The sequence below is a fragment of the Bubalus kerabau genome, chromosome 13, assembly GCF_029407905.1.
Source record: "Bubalus kerabau isolate K-KA32 ecotype Philippines breed swamp buffalo chromosome 13, PCC_UOA_SB_1v2, whole genome shotgun sequence".
NCBI classification, from domain to species: Eukaryota; Metazoa; Chordata; class Mammalia; order Artiodactyla; family Bovidae; genus Bubalus; species Bubalus kerabau.
The window spans coordinates 64,683,666-64,708,538 of NC_073636.1; the positions used below are offsets into that span (position 1 = coordinate 64,683,666).

General features: G+C 38.0%; 1 protein-coding gene across 10 annotated transcripts in view; it reads right to left on the reverse strand.

The window, feature by feature from the left end:
* The window catches only part of NCOA6 (nuclear receptor coactivator 6), a 96,452-nt gene that overhangs the window by 60,676 nt on the left and 10,903 nt on the right, over positions 1-24,873 (reverse strand). For 6 of the 10 annotated variants that reach the window (XM_055544836.1, XM_055544835.1, XM_055544834.1 and 3 more), the window contains exon 2: positions 118-223. The exons of 1 other annotated variant lie outside the window; for it this stretch is intronic. The gene's annotated coding sequence lies outside the window, so the exon portion shown is untranslated. Of the gene's footprint in view, positions 1-117; positions 224-17,792; positions 17,871-19,992; positions 23,584-24,873 lie in introns of those variants that run through there. 3 more of the 10 variants (XM_055544829.1, XM_055544830.1, XM_055544831.1) reach the window with 3 other exon arrangements.

A 24,873-nucleotide genomic window follows, 5' to 3' on the forward strand; every position in this document is an offset into this window, starting at 1 on the left:
AATCTCAGAGAAACAGAAGGCATTTTAAGAGAATTTCACTATATAACTTTGGTAGTGTCATTCCATTGGTAGGAACTAAGTTGAGCCATATTTACTCTCATATAAGTTTTCACTCACCAAAATGTTTTTCTTAATTTTTATCATTTGTCCAGGTCATCTTCTAAGTCCAAACAAGCTGGCATTTTTACGGCCTGTATTTTAAGGTAGCAGTCAAATAAATAGCCTAACAACAACAAAAAAAAGGTAAAGTATTATACAGAAATTACAGAGGTGACCCATCCTTCCATCAGAACACAAACATGACAATTTATCAAGTCAACTCAGACATGTTCAGATAACAATAAAATAGGGTTTTCATGAAATATGCAAAGAATAGTTCCCCCCACCCGGAGATCTTAGAGCACTCATTGGGCTTCCCTGGTGGCTCAGATGGTAAAGTATCTGCCTGCAATGCAGGAGACCCAGGTTCGATCCCTGGGTGAGATGGGAATGGCTACCCGTTCCAGTATTCTTGCCTGGAGGATTCCAAGGACAGAGGAGCCCGGTGGGCTATTAGTCCATGGAGTTACAAATGTAAAGAATAACTCCATCAACAAGCAATTTAAAGAATATAGAACCAAAACTCAGGGATGTATGCCAGAATTATGAAACTGGGACTCTAAGCTTTAGAAACTTCCCTATACATTCATTTTTTAAATTGGTCAGATTAGAACACTCTTTGACATAAATTGCAGCAATATCTTTTCGGATTCGTCTCCTAGAACGATAGAAATAAAAATAAATGGAAGAACCAAATTAAACTTAAAAGCTTTTGCACAGCAAAGGAAACCATAAACAAAAGACAACACACAGAATAGAGCAAATATTTGCAAATGAAGTAACTGACGGGATTAATTTCCAAACTATAAAACTGACTCACAAACTCAGTTCAAAAAAAACCAAACAACCTAATCAAAAAATGGATAGAAGAGCTAGATATTTCTCCAAAGATGACATACAGATGGCCAATAAGCACATGAAAAAATGTTCAACATCACTAGTTAATTATCAGAGAAATGCAAATCAAAACTTCAATGAGGTATCACCTCACTCTGGTCAGAATGGCTATCATCAAGAGTCTATTAATAATAAATGCTGGAGAGGGTGTGGAGAAAAATAAATCCTTCTACACTGTTGGCGGAAGTATAAATTGGTACAGCCACTATGGGGAACAGTATGGAGGTTCCTTTAAACTAGTTATCTACATTCCCACCTCTGGGCATATACTCAACAAACCTATAATTCAAAAAGATACATGCACCCCAATACTCACTGTAGCACTATTTAAAATAGCCAAGACATGGAAGCAACCTAAATATCAATCAACAGGATAAAGAAGATGTGGGGTGTGTGTGTATACAGATATACACACACACAAATGGAAGATACTACTCAACCATAAAAAAGAATGAAATAATGCCGTTTGCAATTATACTGATGGACCTAGAGATTATCTGAAGTCAGACAAAGACAAATATCACAGGACATGCAGAATCTTGAAAAAAAACAAAGAAGATACAAATCAATTTATTTACAAAACAGAAAAAGACTCACAGACACAGAAAAAAAACTTATGGTTACTAAAGGGGAAAGGGGGAGTGATAAACTAGGAGGTTCACATTACCATATATACACTACTATATATAAAACAGAAAACCAACAAAAACCTACTGTATAGCACAGGGAACTACACTCAATATTGCCTAATAACCTGTAAGGAAAAAGAATATATACATATACATATATGTGAAGTGAAAGTCGCTCAGCTGTGTCTGACTCTTTGAGACTATAGACTGTCACCTGACAGGCTCCTCTGTCCATGGAATTTGCCAGGCAAGAATACTGGACTGTGAAGCTGTTCCCTTCTCCAGGGGATTTTCCCAACAGGGACCAAACCTAGGTCTCCCACATTGCAGGTGGATTCTTACCATCTGAGCCACCAGGGAAGCCCAAGAATCCTGGAATGGGTAGCCTATCCCTTCTCCAGGGGATCTTTCTGACCCAGGAATCAATCAGGGTTTCCTGCATAGCAGGAGGATTTTTTACCAGCTGAGCTACCAGGGAAGCCCATATATACTACTTTGTACATAAACTAAATACAAGACCTATACTTTTTTCCTATTTTATCTATACTAGCTATACCTTTTATTTTTCATTAAATTTTCAGTTCAAGTTTTAAAGCATTCTTTATTGTATATATAGAAACTTATGTATGGAAACTGCATAATTTTGGTATGCATCAGGAAAAATTTCCCTCTTAAGAAAATATGTCTACAATGTCTTTAACTGGGCTGCTAAAGTTTCACATTATTGCCAAATACAGATTTTATAATCTCAAATTTTTATTTTATTTTTAAAAATTTTTGGATGTGTTGGGTCTTCATTACTGCATGCAGGTGGAGAGGGCTACTCTCTAGTTGCAGTAAGTGGGCTTCTCAGTGCAGTGGCCTCTCTTGTCGTGGAACAGAGGCTCTAGGCACGTGGGTTTCCGTAGTTGCAGCACACAGGCTCAGTAGCTGTGGCTCGTGGGCATAGTTGCTCTGCAGCATGTGGAATCTTCCCGAAACAGAGATCGAACCAGTGTCCCCTGCACTGGCAGATTCTTATCCACTGTACCACCAGGGAAGTCCTACAATCTCAAAATTTTAGATAGGGCTTCACTGGTGGTCCACTGGTTATGAACCCGCCTGCTAATGCAGGGGACATGGGTTTGATCCCTGATGCAGGAGGATCCCACATGCTAAGGAGCAACTAAGCTCAGGCACCACAACTACTCAGCTTACATGCTGCCAACTACTGAAGCCCGTGTGCCTACAGCCTGTGCTCCACAACAAGAGAAGCCACTGCAATGAGAAGCCACATAACACAACTGGAGAGCAGCCCCTGCTCGCCACAACTAGAGAAAGCCTGCATGCAGCAATGAAGATCCAGTGTAGCCAACATAGATAAACCTTAAAAAATTTTAGATGGATATATGAACTGCTGCTACTGCTGCTAAGTCACTTCAGTCATGTCCGACTCTGTGCGACCCCACAGACGGCAGCCCACCAGGCTCCCCTGTTCCTGAGATTCTCCAGGCAAGAACACTGGAGAGGGTGCCACTTCCTTCTCCAATGCATGAAAGTGAAAAGTGAAAGTGAAGTCGCTCAGTCGTGTCCGACTCTTAGCGACCCCATGGACTGCAGCCTACCAGGCTCCTCCGTCCATGGGATTTTCCAGGCAAGAGTACTGAAGTGGGCTGCCATTGCCTCCTCTGGATATATTAACTAGGTATTAATAAATAATTATTTGAGAAATAACTATTGATTAACTATTTTTTATCAAGAAAAAGCCAATTTTTAAGTTTCCAATCAATAAAAATTAACCTTTAAGAAAGGCCATAAAGAAAATCTTAATAAATTCAAAAGTAACAATAGGAGAGTCAAATTACTCTGGTAACAATGCACCAAAATTATAAATTTAAAATAAAACCATGGCTTTTCCACCTTAAAACAACAACAAAACCTTTAGTTCTGAGTTAAAAAATAAACCAAAACAGCAAAACTTTTAGAAATAAGGAGAATACTACACATTGGAACCTAAAGAATATAGCCCAACAAGTTGAGAAGAAAATTCACACAGCCAAGAACACCTATATCAGGAGAAAATAAAGTAAATTAAACATTTGGCTAAAAAAGTTAGACATGGTATAGTCAAAACCCACATCCCCAGGTAAGGAACCCACAAAGGAGAGGATACCTTTCCCCAAGGAATGAGGGGTTACAGACACACACAAAGATCCCCAGCGTAGGGATTCTGCACTGGGAAGATGAGTCCCCAGAACACCTAGCTTTAAAGGTCAGCAGGGATTGTGTACAGGACAGCTAGAAGGCTGTAAGAAAGAGACTCTGCTCTTAAAGGGTGCATGTCAAATCTCACATGGTCTCCCAGTACAGAGGCAGTAACTTGAAAGGAGCCTGGGTCAGAAACACTTGCTAATCTTGCAGAGCCTCCTGGAGAGGAAGGTATCAACTGGGACACTACCTGGGGACACAGATATTGGTAGCAGCCAAATGGGGGACCTTGTTCTACCATGAGGATACTGGTGCTGGCAAGAGACATTTTGGAGTACTCCCTCTAGCCCTCTAGCCTATTAGTCCTGGGGGCTTTACCCACCCACTAGCAGGCCAGCACCAGCCTCAGCCTCTGAGGGATCTGGCCCTTCCCACCTATGGCCCAACACCAGATCTGAGACCCCTGGGATCCTGTAGACAGTTGTGCCAGGCCCACCACCAGTGGGTTGGCAGCCATCCATGAGGCAGGACCTGGCAGCCAACTAGGCTGGGAGCCAGCCTTGCCTACCAGCATGTCCACAGTAACGGCCCCCCAACAACAAAATGACCCACACAGTCCACAGAGGGCACCCCAAGGGTATACAGCTTAAAGTGACCAAGAGTAGCATGAAGCTGGGCCCCATAGGACGTCTCCTGTATAAGGCTACTTCTCCAAAATTGGGAAATATACAATAACTGGCCTACCTACTACATATTGGGTTGGCCAAAAGGTTTGTTCAGATTTTTCCATAACAGTGGAAAAACCTGAATGAACCTTTTGGTCAAAGCAATAGAAATAAACAGATTTAGGCAAAACAAGGAGATAAGAGGAGTATGTTTCAAACAGAGTAACAAAACAAAACCAAAGAAGAAGTTAGTCAAGATAAACAATCCACCTGACAAAGAGTACAGGGTAATGATCATAAGATGGTCAACAAACTTGGAAGAATGAATGAACAAAGTGAGAAATTAAGAGTTAGAAAATACAAAGAAGAACCAAACAGAGCTGAAGGACACAATAACTGAAATTAAAAATACACTAGATGTAATCAACAGTGGATTAGACAATACAGAGGAACAGATCAGCAAACAGGAAGTCAGAGTAATGGAAATCACACAAGCTGAACAGAAAAAAGAACTTATGAAAATGAGGATAGCTTAAGAAATCTCTTGGAAAACTGCAAGCATACTAACATTAGCAGTTTAGAGGCCCAAATAGGAGAAGACAGAAAAGGGTATAGAATTTATTCGAAAAATTAGAGTTGAAAACTTCCCTAACCTGGCAAAGGACACAGACATCCACATCTAGGACTTAATACAGAGTCCCAAACAAGATGACCCCAAAGAGGTCCACACCAAGATACACTATAATTAAAATGGCAAAAGTTAAAGACAAAGAATCTTAAAAGCAGCAAGAGTAGGGAGTTCCCAGTTGTCTAGTGGTTAGGATTCAGCTCTTTCACTGCCATTGTTGGGGTTCAATCCCTGGTTGTGGACCTGAGATCCCACAAGCCACACAGTGTGGCCAAAAGAAGAAAAAAAAAAAAAGCAGCAAGAGAAAATGCAAATAGTTACATACAAAGGAATTCCCACAGGACCATGAACTGTTTTCGGCAGAAACGTTACAGACCAAAAGTGGCATGATACAATCAAAGAGATGAAAGGAAGAAACCTACAACCAAGAATAGCTTACCCAGCAAGGCTATCATTCAGATTTGAAGGAGAGATGAAGAGTTGTGCAGATAAGCAAAAGCTAAAAGTTCAGTGTCACTAAACTGGTTTTACAAGAAATGTTATAAGGACTTCTCTAAAAAAAAAAGACCACAACTAGAAATATCAGAATTATGGGGAATTCCCTGGCAATCCAGTGGTTAGGATTCTGCGCTTCCACTGGAGGGCGAACTAAGATCCTGAAAGCTGTGTGGCATGGTAAAAAAACCACAACAACTTATTTATAAAGTAAAGCATACAGTAAAGGCAGATCGACCACATATAAAACTAGTAGGAAGGTTAAAAGGTAAAAGTAGTACATCATTTCTATCCACAGTAAGTAGTTAAGGGATTCACAAAACAAGAAGAGGTAAAATATAATGTCAAAACATTAAATGTGGTTGGGGAGAGAATAAAAATGCAGAGTTGTCAGAATGTGTTTGAACTTAATTTACACACCCACAGAGCTATATACAAATCTATAGTATATGGTATATACTATATATATACATATATATACATACATATACATATATATACATATATATAAATCTATGAGTATATGGTAATCACAAAGCAAAAATCTATAATACACACATGCAAAATAGAAAGGAATCCAAACATAATACTAAAGATAGTCCTCAAATCACAAGGGAAGAGAGAGAGAGAAAAAATAAGGAACACAAAAGAATTGCAAAACAATCAGAATAAAATTAACAAATGGCAGTAAGTATATACCATCAATTACTTTAAACCTGAATGGCTAAATGCTCCAATCAAAAGACACAGAGTAGCTAAATAGATACAAAAACAAGACCCAGATACACAATGCCTTCAAGAGACTCATCAGATCTAAAACAAAACACAGACTGAACATGAGGGTATGAAATAAGGTATTACATGAAAATAAAAAGGAAGCTGGGTAGCAATACTTGTATCAAACAAAATAAACTTTAAAACAAAGACTAACCAAAAGTATTTTAAACCTTGACTATTTGATTTCAATGTTATCACATTTCTCTGAGAAATTGCAACTCATTTGGTACAGATATTTAAAACTCTTCCTTCTTCCACTAGTGGCTATTCTCCACTCTTCTCTCATCTTCCTTCTTTGAAAAAGTTAACAGTAAGCTGGGAGCTAAAATGGAGGCTACCGAACAATGCCTGGTTCATCTCTATCATCACCTCCATCCTAATTTTTCACTGATATACTTAAGGACACACTGAGACTCAAAGTTATTAACAGCACTGGCAACTAGGGCTGCTGCTCAAACAACTGCTGGAATCAAAAACGACTTTTCTGCCGAAGAGCAGGCACAAATGGGAGCCAGGAGGATAGCAACAGATTTCTAACTTCCTCCAACTACCTGTTCCCAAACAGCTTTCTCCGGAGGCAGCAATGGCAATGCTGTTACATTACCCTTCTGGAAGAGATTCACTTAAAACGGTCAGTGCTATCAGTACTATATACCCACAACCTTCCTCCTGTACTTCAGATTTTGTAACATACAAAGTAGTACATGCACCCTGAGATTTGAAGGCAAATGCAGGAAGGGCTGAGATAGCAAAAGCCCTGGGAGCATTAAATACTGGAAATCATTTTTTTGTAGCCTAGACTTCAAATTATCAACAATAACAAAAAATCATCTTTTTCAAAGTAAAATTACCAGGCCAAAGGAAGGCATTTCCTCTACTCAATCCAGCAAGAAACACATAAATGACTGCTGGACACTCAAAAGTATTCAGAAACAATGTGAATCAATCAGTCCTTTAACACCTTAAAAGAGAATTCCTACAGCTACCAAATAGCCAATGAAGCAACAAGTCTACCCTATCTGGCACACACTAGACCTGTATACCCCTCTCCTTACTCAAGGAAGAAAAATTGAGGGGAGAGATAGAAAAACTTTCTGCAACATAAAAGAAGAGAAACTCTGCCTCTGTAATCCAGAAATGAAAATATAAGGCCGCAATCAGTTAAATTTTAGAAATCAATTACATTGCTCTTAACAAACTTGATAAAGCACATTGAAATAAGAGCTCAAAGTTCACAGGCAGAAATGAAAGGAGCTAGTTGAGATGCAGGAATAAACACGACAAGGGGAAAAGAAAGGTAAAAATTACAAATACACCAAAGCAGAATTCAAATCTTTACTAGAAAAGTAAAGAGCAAAACACTTCCTTAGAAACACAGGAACAACAAATTCAAAAATTTCTTTCAGAATGGAGTAGGGAAGGACAAATAATGCAAAGTATAAGAGAGGATTGATGAAAAGAGAGAAATAAACTTCAACTAATTTGCTATCCTGGAAACAAATGGACAGGAATAATAATCAAAGATTTTTTTAAAAAGAAATGTAAACTTTCCTGGGTCAAAGAATGTTCTGCATCTCCAGCTCAAAAGAGCTCACAAAAGACCAGCAAAATTACTAAAAAGAGAGTGACTGGATTTGTTCCAGTGAAACTTTCAGTTTTAAGGATAAAGAAAATGCCCCACAACCAACCAATAAGGAAAAAAGAAGTCATATACAGAAGACCAAAACTTGCTCTGGCCAGATTTTCGCTTTGCAAGACCGGAAGATAATGGCAATATATTAAAGAATTACAAATGGAAAAAACAAGGTGACCTAATAATTCTGCTCCCTTCCCCACCAAGTTGTCATTCAGTGTGAAATCAACATGATACTTTCAGATGTATACCATTCATGTACTTTTTATAAAAAAGGACATAAAAAGTACATTAAAAAGTACATTGTCTGAATATAATTAACCAAAAACAAAGACCTTAAGAATAGGAAGGAAAAATTCAATCAGTTAAACATAAGACTGTGCTGTGCTGTGCTTAGTTGTTCAGTCGTGTCCGACTCTTTGTGACCCCATGGACCGCAGCCCACCAGGCTCCTCTGTCCATTGGGATTCTCCAGGTAAGAATGCTGGAGTGGGTTGCCATGCCCTCCTCAAACATAAACACAAACATAAACATAAGACTAAGTCTAAATAGTTATTATAAATATCAGTTCAGTTCAGTTACTCAGTCGTATCCGACTCTTTGCGATCCCATGGACTGCAGCACTCCAGGCCTCCCTGTCCATCACCAACTCCTGGAGTTTACTCAAACTCATGTCCATTGAGTCAGTGATGCCATCCAACCATCTCACCCTCTGTCATCCCCTTCTTCTCTTGCCTTCAATCCTTCCCAGCATCAGGGTCTTTTCCAATGAGTCAGCTCTTTGCACCAGCTGGCCAAAGTATTGAAGTTTCAGCCTCAGCATCAGTCCTTCCAAGGAACACCCAGGACCAATCTCCTTTAGGATGGACTCGTTGGATCTCCTTGCAGTCCAAGGGACTCTCAAGAGTCTTCTCCACCACCACAATTCAAAAGCATCAATTCTCCGGTGCTCAGCTTTCTTTACAGTCCAACTCTCACATCCATACATGACTACTGGAAAAACCATAGCTTTGACTAGACAGACCTTTGTTGGCAAAGTAATGTCTCTGCTTTTTAATATGCTGTCTAGGTTGGTCATAACTTTTCTTCCAAGGAGTAAGCCTCATTTAATTTCATGGCTGCAGTCACCATCTGCAGCGATTTTGGAGCCCCCCAAAACAAAGTCAGCCACTGTTTCCACTGTTGCCCCATCTATTTGCCATGAAGTGATGGGACCAGATGCCATGATCTTAGTTTTCTGAATGTTGAGCTTTAAGCCAACTTTTTCACTCTCCTCTTTTACTGTCATCAAGAGGCTCTTTAGTTCTTCTTTGCTTTCTGCCATAAGGGTGGTGTTATCTGCATATCTGAGGTTATTGATATTTCTTCCTGCAATCTTGATTCCAGCTTGTGCTTCATCCAGTCTGGCATTTCTCATGATGTACTCTGCATATAAGTTAAATAAGCAAGGTGACACATACAGCCTTGACGTACTCCTTTCCCGATCTGGAACCAGTTTGTTGTTCCATGTCCAGTTCTAACTGTTGCTTCTTGACCTGCATACAGATTTCTCAGGAAGCAGGTCAGGTGGTCTGGTATTCTCATCTCTTGAAGAATTTTCCAGAGTTTGTTGTGATCCACATAGTCAAAGGCTTTGGTGCAGTGAATAAAACAGAAGTAGATGTTTTTCTGGAACTCTCTTGCTTTTTCCATGATCCAGCAGATGTTGGCAATTTGATCTCTGGTTCCTCTGCCTTTTCTAAATCCAGCTTGGACATCTGGAAGTTCACAGTTTGTGTACTGTTGAAGCCTGGCTTGGAGAATTTTGAGCAATTTACTTTGCTAGCGTGTGAGATAAATGCAACTGTGTGGTAGTTTGAACACTCTTTGGCATTGCCTTTCTTTGGGACTGGAATGAAAACTGACCTTTTCCAGTCCTGTGGCCACTGCTGAGTTTTCCAAATTTGCTGGCATGCTGAGTGCAGCACTTTCACAGCATCATCTTTTAGGATTTGAGACAGCTCAACTGGAATTCCATCACCTCCACTAGCTTTGTTCATAGTGATGCTTCCTAAGGCCCACTTGACCTCGCACTCCTGGATATCTGGCTCTAGGTGAATGATCACATCATTGTGATTATCTGGGTTGTGAAGATCTTTTTTATATAGTTCTTCTGTGTATTCTTGCCACCTCTTAATATCTTCTGCTTCTGTTAGGTCCATACCTTTTCTGTCCTTTATTGTGCTATTATAAATATGATTAATACCAAATGCTATTTTTGAAAAATTATTATTCAAAACGAAGATAAGGTACAAAATAAAAATTACTATCAGTCACCATGATCTTTATTTGAGTAATATGAAGAATTTTGTTAATATGCTCTGTCATTAATTTAATGGGTTACCTGCCCCTCCCCATTAAAGGATAAAGAGTTTTAGGCTAGGTCAAGGAACACTAGTCTAATCGAGATACCTCATACAATAAGAACCATACAATAAGTGGTCTTTTGTGACTGGCTTCTTTCACTTAGTTTTATTTCTCCAAGATGCTGTACCAAGTAACAGTACTTCATTATTTTAAATTACCAAATAATTTCCCTTTGTATGGGCTTCCAGGGCTTCCCTGATAGCTCAGCTGGTAAAGAACCCGCCTGCCATGTGGGAGACCTGGGTTTGATCCCGGGTTGCGAAGATCGCCTGGAGAAGGTCACGGCTAACCCACTCCAGTATTCTGGCCTGAAGAATTCCATGGACACAGGAGCCTGGCAGGCTACAGTCCCTGGAGTCGCGAAGAGTCGGACACAACTGAGCGACTTTCACTTTCACAGGCTTCCCAGGAGGCGCAAGTGGTAAAGAACCCACCTGCCAATGCAGGTAGACATGAGATGCAGGTTTGATCCCTGGGCTGGGAATATCCCCTGGAGGAGGGCATGGCAATCCACTCTAGTATTCCTGACCAGAGAATCCCATGGATAGATGAGCCTGGCAGGCTGCATTCCACAGGGTTGCAGAGTCAGATATGACTGAAGGGACTCAGCATGCACACACACATCCCTTTGTATGTAAACACCATATTCATTCATTCATTCACTCATCAGTTGATAGACATTTGGATTGTGTCCACCATTCTCTATTATGACTAATGTTGCTATGAATATTGGGGTGTACAAAATTTTGGTGTGGATATATGTTTTTATTTCTCTTGAGTATATGTACACTGAGGAGGAAAATTGCTGGGTCATACGTTACCTATATTTAGCCTTTTGAGCCAGACTTTTTTCTGAAGGAATTACATCATTTTGCATTCCCATCAGCAGTATACAGGAGTTCCAATTTCTCCACATCTTCACCAATATTTGTTATCTTTCTCATTATAATCATCCTAGTGGATGTGCAACTGTATCTCACTGTGGTTTTGACTTGTATTTCCTTGATAGCTAATGGTGTTCAGCAAATTTTCTTGTTTATTGACTACTAGAATAATTTCTTTGGGGAAATATCTATTAAAATTCTTTGCCAATTTTAAAATTAGAATGCTTGTCTTTATTACTGAATTACAAGAGTTCTTGATAAATTTTAGATATAAATTCCTTTTTAGATATGATTTACAAATATTGTCTTACATTTTGTGGGTTGCTATAAGTGACTTTTTTAATTTGATTCTCTTCTGATTGTTCATTATTGGATGTTGTATCATATGTCTTTACAGGAGATGATTTTGTTTTGTAATTTGGGACAAATTGAGTATCTGGAAAAAGTTTTATTAAATTCTTACTTCAGGACTTCCCTGGTGGTCCAGTGGTTAAGACTCTGAGCTTCCACTGAAGGAGGCATGGGTTCAATCCCTGGTTGGAGAACTAAGATCCTGCATTCCTCACAATAGGGCCAAAAAAAAAGCAAAAGTTAAATATAAAAAATAAAACTACAATCACATATTGGCTATATGTTCATACACAGTATATTTATCAGGCCATGGACTGAAGAGCTAAAGCAAAATATATAACATTATATAATACATAATATTATGTATTATACAAATCATCATATAATTTCATTATTATTTTTAAAATTTTGCAGGACAAAGTACACAAGAGTAAAAAGGCAAAATATAAACTGGGAATTATATTTGTAAATGACAAAAGGTTAATAAATTTAACATTAAAAATTAAGGAAATATTAACATCCTCCTCCAAAATTGGCCCTCCAAATAGAAAATTTATAAAATTAGAAATAAAAATCAATAAATATATGAAAAGTTTGTTCATTTCATAAGTAATCCAAAAAAAAAAATGAAATATGCCCTTCTTCCAACATAAACATTTTTAATGAAATACTCAACTGCAGCAACAGTTAATATATGACAGATTAACATTCATATTTTGCTCATAAATGTTCAATTTTCCTTAACATAATTATAATCCTCAAATCTAGGAATCTAACAATAAATAATTAAAGATGTGGTTAAAGATTCATATTCAAAGATGTTTATCAAAATACTGATAGTGAAAAACTGGAACCTAGCTCAAGGCTAAACAACAAAAGTGGTGAATCAATTTAAATGTATTCAAATATTGCTTCTCCATTAAAAGTCATGTTTTCAAAAATACTTAACATCATGGGAAATGCTCACATTTTAAAGATAAGAAGTATATAAAACTGATTATTTTTATTTTCTTAATGTTTGTACACACGTTGGGGAAAAGATAAAGGAAACTCAACAATAAGACAAACAACCCAATAAAATATCTGCAAAAGATTTGAACAGATACATTACCATAAGAACATGAAAACATGTTCCGCATCATTGGTCATCAGGAGAAGGCAAATTAAAGCTACACCTACTATAATGGCTAAAATTAAAAAGAATAATAATATCAAATGTTGACAAAGACATACAGCAACTGGAACTCTCATGTTGGTGGGAATGTAAAAAAGAAATAAATGATTTGGCAATTTAAAGTTATATAAAGTGTCTTACGACAAGACCCAGCAATCACTCTCCTAGGTATTAACCCAAAATAAATGAAAACATGTCTACACAGAGACATGCCTATGAAAATGAATAGAACTTTATTTACAATTGCCTCAATTGAAAATAAACTGGAAACAAATCAAAGGTCTATCAGTAAGTGGATAAACTGAAGTATATTCCTATAGTAGACTACTGACAAAAAGGATCGACTACTGAAAGGATTTTCAAGTAGAGCAGGGAGGGGATTTTGTCCTCTATTGGACATTTGGCAAAGTCTAGACACATTTCTGATTGTTACCACTGGAGAGGGGAGTGCTAACGGCTTCTAGTGGATAGCAGTAAGGGATGCTACTGAATAACCCACATACATGGGATAATCTCCAAGACAAAGAATTACCCTGTTAAAAATGCCAAGGCTGAAGAATTCTGAACCACTGATACATGCAACAACATGAATGAATATCAAAAACTTCGTGGTGTTCAAAAGAATATTTCTATGACATTCTAGTAGGCAAAACCAACCTACAGCAATAGGCATCAGATGGGTACTTGTCTGGGATTGGGGTGGGGACTGATCACACAAGGATGAGGTACCTTTGGAGTGAAAATGTTCTATATCTTTATTGTAGGGATATATACATCTATCAAAACTCAAACTGTGCATCTTACTATATATAAATAATACATGTAAGATGAGTAAAAAATAAATTGCCAAAGCTGGGTGAAAGGTACATGGGGGTTCAGGATATCATCCTACTTTTGTATCTGTCTCAAGTTCCATGACAAAATGTTAAAAAAAAAATGTAGATAAACACTAAATGATAGAGGGAGAAGCCTTAATTGAATCTTAAAACATACACAACACACCACCCACTCAAGATTAAAATCTCACTGTGAGAATGATCTTTGTATTATGTCTCCATTCTTGAAGGGGAGAGAAACTAATATTAAAGATAGAAGGAAGAAAGAGATATAGTTTGATACAAGGAAAGTGAAGAAAATTTTACAAACTACTCCTCAGTACCACTACTCCCTTTAATATCCCTTTGAGTCCCAGCATGGCACTAAGCCATGTCTTCTGTGGTAGACAGACTTTTAAGATGGCCACCAACTGTCCCAGCCTCCTGGTATTTATGCCCTGGTATAATCACCCCCGCCCCTCTTCCTCCCCCTGAATGTGGGCTAGCCTACTGACTTACTTATAGCCAAATATATATAGTAAAGGTGATGGGATGGCATTTCCATGATCAGGTTACAAAAGAATGAGACTTCCATCTCCCTAGGAGACTCTACTTCCTTCTCAGCTTGCCACGTTGGAGGGGCTACAAGGTAAGGAACTGACAACTGTCTCCAGCCAATCAGATCAGATCAGATCAGTCGCTCAGTCGTGTTCGACTCTTTGTGACCCCATGAATCGCAGCACTCCAGGCCTCCCTGTCTATCACCAACTCCCGGAGTTCACTCAGACTCACATCCATTGAGTCAGTGATGCCATCCAGCCATCTCATCCTCTGTCGTCCCCTTCTCCTCCTGCCCCCAATCCCTCCCAGTATCAGAGTCTTTTCCAATGAGTCAACTCTTCGCATGAGGTGGCCAAAGTACTGGAGTTTCAGCTTTAGCATCATTCCTTCCAAAGAAATCCCAGGGCTGATCTCCTTTAGAATGGACTGGTTGGATCTCCTTGCAGTCCAAGGGACTCTCAAGAGTCTTCTCCACCACCACAATTCAAAAGCATCAATTCTTCGGCACTCAGCCTTCTTCACAGTCCAACTCTCACATCCATACATGACGACAGGAAAAACCATAGCCTTGACTAGACGAACCTTTGTTGGCAAAGTAATGTTCTGCTTTTGAATATGCTATCTAGGTTGGTCATAACTGTCCTTCCAAGGAGTAAGTGTCTTTTAATTTCATGGCTGCAGTCACCATCTGCAGTGATTTTGGAACCCAGAAAAATAAAGTCTGACACTGTTTCCACTGTTTCCCCATCCATTTCCCATGAACTGATGGGACCGGATGCCATGATCTTTGCTTTCTGAATGTTGAGCTTTAAGACAACTTTTTCACTCTCCACTTTCACTTTCATCAAGAGGCTTTTGAGTTCCTCTTCACTTTCTGCCATAAGGGTGGTGTCATCTGCATATCTGAGGTTATTGATATTTCTCCTGGCAATCTTGATTCCAGCTTGTGTTTCTTCCTGTCCAGCGTTTCTCATGATGTACTCTGCATATAAGTTAAATAAACAGGGTGACAATATGCAGCCTTGACGTACTCCTTTTCCTATTTGGAACCAGTCTGTTGTTCCATGTCCAGTTCTAACTGTTGCTTCCTGACCTGCATACAAATTTCTCAGGAGGCAGATCAGGTGGTCTGGTATGCCCATCTCTTGAAGAATTTTCCACAGTTTATTGTGATCCACACAGTCAAAGGCTTTGGCATAGTCAATAAAACAGAAATAGATGTTTTTCTGGAACTCTCTTGCTTTTTCCATGATCCAGTGGATGTTGGCAATTTGATCTCTGGTTCCTCTGCCTTTTCTAAAACCAGCTTGAACATCAGGAAGTTCACAGTTCACATATTGCTGAAGCCTGGCTTGGAGAATTTTGAGCATTACTTCACTAGCAGCGTGTGAGATGAGTGCAATTGTGCGGTAGTTTGAGCATTCTTTGGCATTGCCTTTCTTTGGGATTGGAATGAAAACTGACCTTTTCCAGTCCTGTGGCCACTGCTGAGTTTTCCAAATTTGCTGGCATATTGAGTGCAGCACTTTCACAGCATCATCTTTCAGGATCTGGAACAGCTCAACTGGAATTCCATCACCTCTACTAGCTTTGTCCAGCCAATAGCCAGTGAGAAACCAAGGCCTTAAAAATCCAATACCCCTTGACAAAGTAAATTCTGCCAACAACCAAGAAAGCTTAGAGGAAATCCTTCTTCAGTCAATCACTGAGATGACTCCATTCCTGGCTGACACCCTGACTGCTGCCTGCAGAGACCCTGATACAGAGGGCCCACCTAAACTGTGTCCAAACTCCTGACTTCTGGAAACTGTGCCCTAATAAATACATGTTTCAAGCGGCTAAATTTGTGGTAATTTGTTATGCAACAATAGATAACTAACGCACCCTCCTTAGAAATTCTGCTGAACATTCACGTCTTTTTAAACTGTTTGGCAGGGACTTCCCTGGTAATACAGTGGCTAAGACTGTGCTCCCAATGCAGATCCCTGCTAGGAACTCTTGATCCCTGGTCAGAGAACTAGATCCTACATGCCACAGCTAAGAGTTCATAAGCTGCAACTAAAGATCCCATGTGCTACAACTAAGACCCAGCACAGCAAAAGAAATAAATAAATATTTGAAAATAAATAAAATTTAATTTATTTATTGGCAGTTTCTTAACAAGTGAGATATACCAGTTTTGTTGTTGTTTAGTTGCTCAGTTGTGTCCGACTCTTTTGCAACCCCATGGACTGCAGCCCACCAGGCTCCTCTGTCCGTGAAATTTCCCAGGCAAGAATACTGAAGTGGGTTACCACTTCCTTCTCTGGGGGATCTTCCTGAACCAGGGATCAAAATAGCATCTCCTACATTAACAGGCAGATTCTTTACCACTGACTGAGCCACCAGAGAAGCCCAAGATATACCATACAACTTGCTTAAGGTCCTACTACCAAGTGACAGAGCTGTGACTAGAGCCCAGTCAGTCAGTCATAGAGGCTGAACCTTTCACTACCACCACCACCACCCCACTCTACTCTGTATCTCAGACCACTTGTGTACTAGGTAAAAGCATACTCAGTTCACTAAAGAAGGATAGGTTCATTCACCCATTTAACAAATATTTAGGCATACATGCCAGTTATTGTTTGAAATGTTAATGATATAATGGGGAAGAAAATATATACATGGTACCTGCTTTTATGAAGCTTACATTCTGGTAAGAATTTAGGTTTAAAGAACAGGATTCTAAAATAAAAATATTTATCCTTTATTCATATATTTATCCAAATATTTACACAAAAAGTCACAAGTTGCATAGTGGCCAGATCTGCTTTAACTAGCTAGAACAGTGGTTCCTCAACTTGTCGGCACTTCAGAACCCTGTTGGGATCTTTTAAAAATTCCTAGGCCATATCCCCAGGCCATTAAATCACAACCTGGGGTTAGAGGTGGTGGTTGGGAGGCGGAACAAAGACATCAGTACTTAGCAAAGTTCTACTGGAGATTCCAGTGTAAAGACAAGTTTGGAAAATCACTAAGCTTGAGTTTTTATCTGTCTAAATAACGATAAAGTTCATTCATGGTGACACAGAGTGAGGTAAAAGAAAGAAAAACAGAAAAGAAAAAAACCTGTATATACTTGCCCTTCCCTGAATGACAGATTTGCAAGGTAAAGGTAGCTGTGATTGTTTTCCCCAGTGTTATGAATTCTGAGAATATTAGAAACAGAGCCAAATAATTATTTTCCTTCTTGGATTTTTCCATGCCTTCATTCTCCACCAGAATCACAGACAAATGAGATACTCACTTTTTCATCTTTTCCTGGTATTTTCCAGAAGCCAACAAAGAGTCTGCCATATAATATATAATCAACATAACTGATAAAGACATGACAATTGGTTTTCTAGTAAGCAGATCTTATTTAATTCAGTCACTTTGGGTCCAATCCACATGCCAAATGCAGCTTGCTAAAGTAAATACCCTGCGGACATTGAGATCAAAATGGCTTCTTTTTTAAAACGGCTACTTCTTAATTCAATCCTTTGTTTAGGTTGAAAACAAATATTTTATAACTCAAACTTGCATTTGTATACTACAGAATCAACAGACCTGTTTAAGAACTCTCTGACCACTCTCAGAAAAGATAGTTAGAGGTTGAGTAGGAGCCCTCTCCATTCCATCCAGGACCTAGACAGAAAGGAAAAAGGGCAAAGAGGAAGAAGAGAAACATCAGAAAGACAAGACTTAATATAATCAAAATAAACCTATTCAGAGCAAATTTTTGTGACTGGACAAATTCCTCCTCTCTACCCCGTTTCTGCTAATTTCAGTCTAGAAAGAGTTGTAAAAAACATGAGATTACCTATAGCCACAAGTCCAGTGATTTCTTTTAAAGGAAAGCTTATTATGATCACCAAGGAAGCTTTTTCAAAATACAACAGCAATGGTTATACCAGTATGTTCATTTTATAATTCACTATCGTTATGACCTGTACACTTTGTATTGTGTTATACTTTCAGTGACAAATATTAAAAAAAAACAACAACAACAAAGAAAAACCAGATATATTTGTTCTGGGCAGAAGCCCTGAAGGAGTCTAATTAAGAAGGTAGCAGATACAGTCTCACAGAGGTTACATTTGCCCTAGGTCACATATGTAGTTAGCTACTGACTTGGTCCTTCAAGTCATTTTCCTACTCGTTCTGTTGTAAAACTGTAAATAAGCTAATAATATTCAACTTTTAAATTTAACATTTACTGTCCTACTTATTCTCTGAAAAAAAAATTATTACAAATGACAACTGCAAAAAACAAACAAGTAAACAAATGGAAAACACAGATGTCCTGGGTTCATAACTGTGAAACACAGGGTAACAGAATGAAAAAAGAGCTAGGTTGAGCATGGCAGGATGAGTGTGCGGCAAGTTCTAGTTGTGACCTTCCCGTAAAGTTCTATGAATTGGGGCAGGGTGCAATCTCTCTGTGCCTGTGTGTGCTCAATCACATCTGAATCCTTGTGACCCCATGGCCAGGCTCCTCTGTCTATGGAAATTCCCAGGCAAGAATACTGGAGTGGGTTGCCATTTCCTCTTCCAGGGGATCTTCCTGACCCAGGGAGAGAACCCGTGTCTCCCGCACCTCCTGCATTGGCAAGTGGATTCTTTACCACTGTGCCACCTGGGAAGCCCTATGATTCCTAAATTATAAAATGAGAGGATGGATCACTAAGCTAGAACTACAGAGGATTACAGGTTCCTTCTAGGTTTAAAAAAACTCAAGGAGTATTTATACCCCTGGAGTAGGAAATGGCAACCCACTCCAGTATTCTAACTTGGAAAATTCTATGGACAGAGAAATCTGGCAGGTTATAGTCCATGGGATCACAGAATCAGACATGACTAAACATGCACACACAACAACAAACACATGGTTTCACTTTAACAAATAATCTCGCTACTCAAATGTTTTAAGTAGCTTTGTAAAATAAGAATCCTAGAATTCCTAGGTCATCTGCCTCATGAAAGTGAAAGTGAAAGTGAAGTCGCTCAGGCGCGTCCAGCTCTGTGCGACCCCATGGACTGTAGACTACCAGGCTCCTCTGACCCCATGGACTGCAGACTACCAGGCTCCTCTGTCCACAGGATTTTCCAGGCAAGAGTACTGGAGTGGATGCCACTTCCTTCTCCAAACACAAGTATATTCTTCAGCTTGTATAAAGTACAAATCTCCTAGGTTTGTTGTCTAGATGCAAATAATATAGACAATATCCTTAGTACTTTACCACCACCATCACCATTAGACTTTTTTTGCATGAGTTAAACTTTACATTTTGAAATCATTTCAGACTTAAAGAACACAAAACAGTTTTTTAAATGGAAAATATATGTGTAAAGAAGCCCCTCGTAATTTATTTTTTCATAATTTCTATCTATTATAATTTGAATACTTTCAACGGATGCATTTGTTCAACCTCCCTTTACCAATCACCTACTATGTACCAGGCTCTCTGCTAAATAGATTCCTGCTCCTGAAGTTACTACATAAGAAACAAAAAAATTGTGGAATGGATAATTTAAATAAGATTTTCATGAATGCCTAGGTCTGGATATTACACCTCTACTGCTTTAAAAGTTAAGTTGGCCTTTAAACCACATAGCCTTCAATGTGTCAAGATAAGGCATTTTAAAAATTGTATTAATACACAGTTAAATATAAACTGTCAAAGACAATTTGCCATGGCACAACTAGCATAAGATCCAATTCTATCCTCCTCACATCATTTCATAAGATTCTTATAAAAACTCTTACATGTTTCCTGTTCCTAAGTCCAGGGCTCCCAAGGGAAAATTTATGTAAACCTCCAGTCAAATCACAGAAACGCAGTGCCCTGAAGAATGAACAGAATTCCTGCTGAGGACACTGCATTTCACTGCTGTAGAATTCCTGGTTTGCTCTCTGTAGGCGCAATAGATAACTTAAGAAATTAGGGAATATTAACATTAAATCTAAATTTCAATCCTGACATTTTATTAATAGTATAAGAAACAAAAGATAAATTTGTGAAATACAATCTTTACCTCCAAGTCTCTCTTCATTTTTCTTATATTTCATATTCATAAAAGAACAGATGCAACATGTGTAATTTATGAAGCCTCATAATAAAATAAATATTTGTGGGAAAAATATGTGAAATACAAAATCTGAAATCCCTAAACTAACACAGATACATACAGTTGACCCTTGAACAGCTCAGGAGTTAGGTGCTCTGGTCCCAGGAGCATTCAAAAATCTAAGTATAAGTTTACAGTCAGCCCTCCATATTTGTGGTTTTACATTCATGGATTCTACCAACTATGGATGTGTAGCACTGCAGTAGGTATTTACTGAAAAAAATCTGCATATAAGTGGATTGGCACAGTCAGACCATGTTGTTCAAAGGTCAACTGTAGTTAATAATTTTAATTGAGCATAATCAGCAGAGTTAAGTCAGAGGCTCAACGAGAGTTTTCCCATCTTGTTAGATACCATGGTAAGAGGATAAAGTAAAATTTAGAAAAAAACTACACTATACATCATGTTCTAATTGTGAACCACTACATTCTTTCATTCAGAATAAAGCTTCAGTCAAAAAACAGTGCAAGAGGACTTCCCTGGTGGTCCAGTGGTTAAGCTTCCACACTTCCAAAGCAGGGGGCATGAATCCGATCCCTGGTTGGGAAACTAAGATCCTGCCTGCCGTGAGGCCAAAAAAAATTCTAGTCTTTTAATCCATGCTGTAAAATACAAATGACACTGAAATGTTGACCAAATCTTACAATGTAGGAAGTAATAATTAAAAAAAAAAAATCCCTAAACATAACTTGACAAGATTCTGAGTAACATCAGAAGGCCCCAGGTCCAATACCCTCATGGAACAGACAAAAAAAATTAAGGCCCAAGTAAATAATTTGTCCAAAGCTTCTCAGTAGGAGGGAAGTCTTTCATTTCATGTATGACACTTCTTTCAGAAGAAATACTTCATTTTAAAAGCAGCAGCAAACTATGTTATATAATGATAATGAATGTTGCCCTGCCTTAAGAAAGTGTTAGAAAACAACTTTTAGAGAACAATCTTTCTTTCTTTCTTTCTCTATTAAGTTTCTAACAAGAAACTGTTAAATCATGAAATCTGGGCTCTAAATTGCAAAAAGTCCTTAGACCATCATTCTAAGAGTCTGCCAGTGTTTCTTTTTCTCCACTATCTTAGCATACAATCATCCCTCAGTATCCATGAGGGATTGACTCCAGGACCATCCCCTCAAAACCAACATCCGCAGATGCTCAAGTCCCTCATATAAAATGATGTAGTATTTGCATGTAACAGCACATCTGATCCGTATACTAGAAATCATCTTTAGATTACCTATAATACCTAACACAATGTAACTGATATGTGAACAGCTGTCAAAACAGTTGTAAATACAAGGTAAATAGTTTCCAGTCCTGAGAAATTCAAGTCTTGCTTTTTAGAACTTTCTGGAATTTGGGGGGATAATGTTTTCAATCTCTGGCTGATTGAATCTGCAGATGAGGAATCCACAGAAAGGAGAGTAAAATGTATTCAAAGACAGTTTTGTCAGGCCTTTTTTTTTTTTTGCTTTATACCCTTATAATTGTCACTTTCTTTTAAAAATCAAACACTGAAGTCCTTAGATCAGCTTTCGAGTTCTGTAGCTACCATTTCATCATAATTGATGACGCAGAATATACTTGGCAAACCTGCAGACAGAATTGTTATTAGATGAATACACTATTATTTTCAAACACAGGTACAGCATCCAAACTGACTTGGAAAAACCAGAAAAGCATTTCTTCAAAATCAAGAGAGATTGTTTAAAATAATTATATCCCTAAACAATGAAGAAAGAAGTTTTTGATTAAGAGAAGAAATTCAATAGCATAATAAACAGGCTCATCTATATTAAACAACAAAGAAATTTCTGCCCAAGTTGCAAAAATGAGAAAAACAAAATTAAAAATTAACAAGACAAAAATATAGAAAAAAAAAATTAGAATTATTAACTTCAGTGGAATGGTGGTGACCAAGTCATGAACCTAGAAATCATAAAGAAAAAGACTGACAGACATGATTAGATAATTAAAATAGTCTATATGTCAAACAAACCACAAAGTCAAAAGCCAACTGAGAGACCGGGATAATATATCTGCACCATGTGACAAAAAAGGGGTTAAGACCCCAAATACACAAAATGGCTATTTAAAGCTGATAAAGAACTGGCGAAGTTGATAAAGACAGCCAAATGAAACACTGAAGAGGACAAGAAACAAAAATAAAATCTGAGTGTTTTGGGGTTGGGTTTGTAAACAACTTATGAATTCAGGACTTAACTCTTTCAAAAAGAAAAAGAAATTGTTTTATTCCAGAGCTTTATGCTTCTTAGTTTTGCCTGCTTACAATGCTTTTTTAAAAAGCAAACATCACAGGATTCTGTCAAAGAAATGTCCCCTACTGTATATATATCTGCAATCTGTAAGGTTTTTCTTGGTTAAATTATATTTGATTTAAGCTATACCTTAAAACTTGAAATTTATCTTTTATAATGCATCATTCTTTGTTACGCTATATAAAATTTTTAAATACACAGTACAAACTTAAAAGGAAAATATCAAATCTACACTGAACAAATGGTCAAACAAATGAAAAACTAGCTCAAGACTAAAAAATACTCATCAATGATAAAAATAAAAAACACATTTTCTACTCACAAAAGAAAAAAAAACGCAACTTCACAGGAGAGATCTGGCAGTCACAATCTTAACTCTATGATCAAAGTTAACATCAACAGGGGAAAACCAGACATTTATGCACCTCGTGATATGATGCAATGTAAAAAAGTGTATTAAATATTTTTGTCAAAATGTTAGGTTACAATCTAATCACGTCTTAAACCTTCCAGTTGAGGAAAATACAAGGAACAAGTTAAATGTCACAAAGAAAACAAACAGGCATATTCAGGATGTGGGACAAACAAGAAAATTGCTCAGGTCTTGACAAATCAATGCCTTGGAGGGTAGGGGGAGGTGCGAGAGCAGATAAGAAACGGGAATTGCTTCAGATTTAAAAAAAAAAAACTGCAAAAATAAGAAATACAAATACAATGCATAGTTCTTAATTTGATTCCACTTCGAATAAGTCAGTTGTAAAAGTCATTATAGAAACAACTGGAGAAACAAATAGAAACTTAATGTTTGAAACATTAAGGAATTATTGATAATTTTGTTCCCTGTGATAATGATGTTGCAACAATGTAGGAAAATGTTCTTATTTGTAAGAGACGCATGCTAAAGTATTTAAAGGCATACTATTATGATGTCTTTATTTTAAAAAGGTTTAACCTAAGAAGTATATTAGTAAATGTATGGCAACATACTGAATTGTTCATTGAACTATTTCTGGAAGGGTCTTTTGGGAATGTTTGAAATTTTTTTCATAATAAAACATTTAAAATATCAAAAATCCCACAAAACTGTGATATATCACTATTACGTGTGTGAGCCTGCTTAGTTGCTCAGTTTTGTCCAACTCTGCAACCCTTTGGACTGTAGCCTGTCAGGCTCCTCAGTCCATGGGGGCAAGAACACTGGAGTGGGTTGCCATGCCCTCCTCCAGGGGATCTTCCTCATACAGGGATCAAATCCGTGTCTCCCGCATTGCAGGTGGATTCTTTACCCACTGAGTCATCAGGGAGGCCTCAATCACTATTACAGTAGAAGAAAAAAATTATAAAATCCACTGTTAACTATAGTAGAACTGTATAAACTGGTAGTTTTCTAAAGAATAATCTAACAATATAGCAAAAAAGTGATATCCTTAGACCGAACTGAATTATTTTAGGGAATATAGTCTAAGAAAAAAATGGGGGGAGGATAAAAAGCTGTTCAGTTCAGTCGCTCAGTCGTGTCCGACTCTTTGCAACCCCATGAATTGCAGCACGCCAGGCCTCCCTGTCCATCACCAACTCCCAGAGTTCACCCAAACTCATGTCCATCGAGTCGGTGATGCCATCCAGCCATCTCATCCTCTGTCGTCCCCTTCTCCTCCTGCCCCCAATCCCTCCCAGCATCAAGGTCTTTTCCAATGAGTCAACTCTTGGCATCAGGTCAGTGGTATAATTTAGAATTGCAAATAAAAAATAAAAACAAACTGGAAATCATCCAAATGCCAAATAACCAGAGAGTATTTAAACTTTACTGCAGATTCATTAAAAATGATGACTATGTTGACATGTAGAAAAGTGTATCAATATAATGCCAAATGAAAGACTATAAAAAACTATATGAAAAGACTGTATGCATATGATGACTAGGAAGTTATGTCTGTTTGTAATATTTAAACATAATTTTTAAAATGTCATGAAGACACATGCTCTTAGAGAAAATATGTGTGATGCAAATACAGAACCAGGAAGAAATGCCTGGGCACAAAGAAGGTAATGCACCTGAGCACGGCTATTGACCACAATTTGAATGAATAGTCATAATTTAATGTCCACAGTCCTACTGTGGACAAAAGTCAACAGAACTATCATTGTAAGGATACAGAAAAGAATATCACTGGCTTGGATAGTACAGAATCTTCCTCAATTCTTTCCATTAGTCAGATGTTTTTAAAAGACATGGAAAGAAACT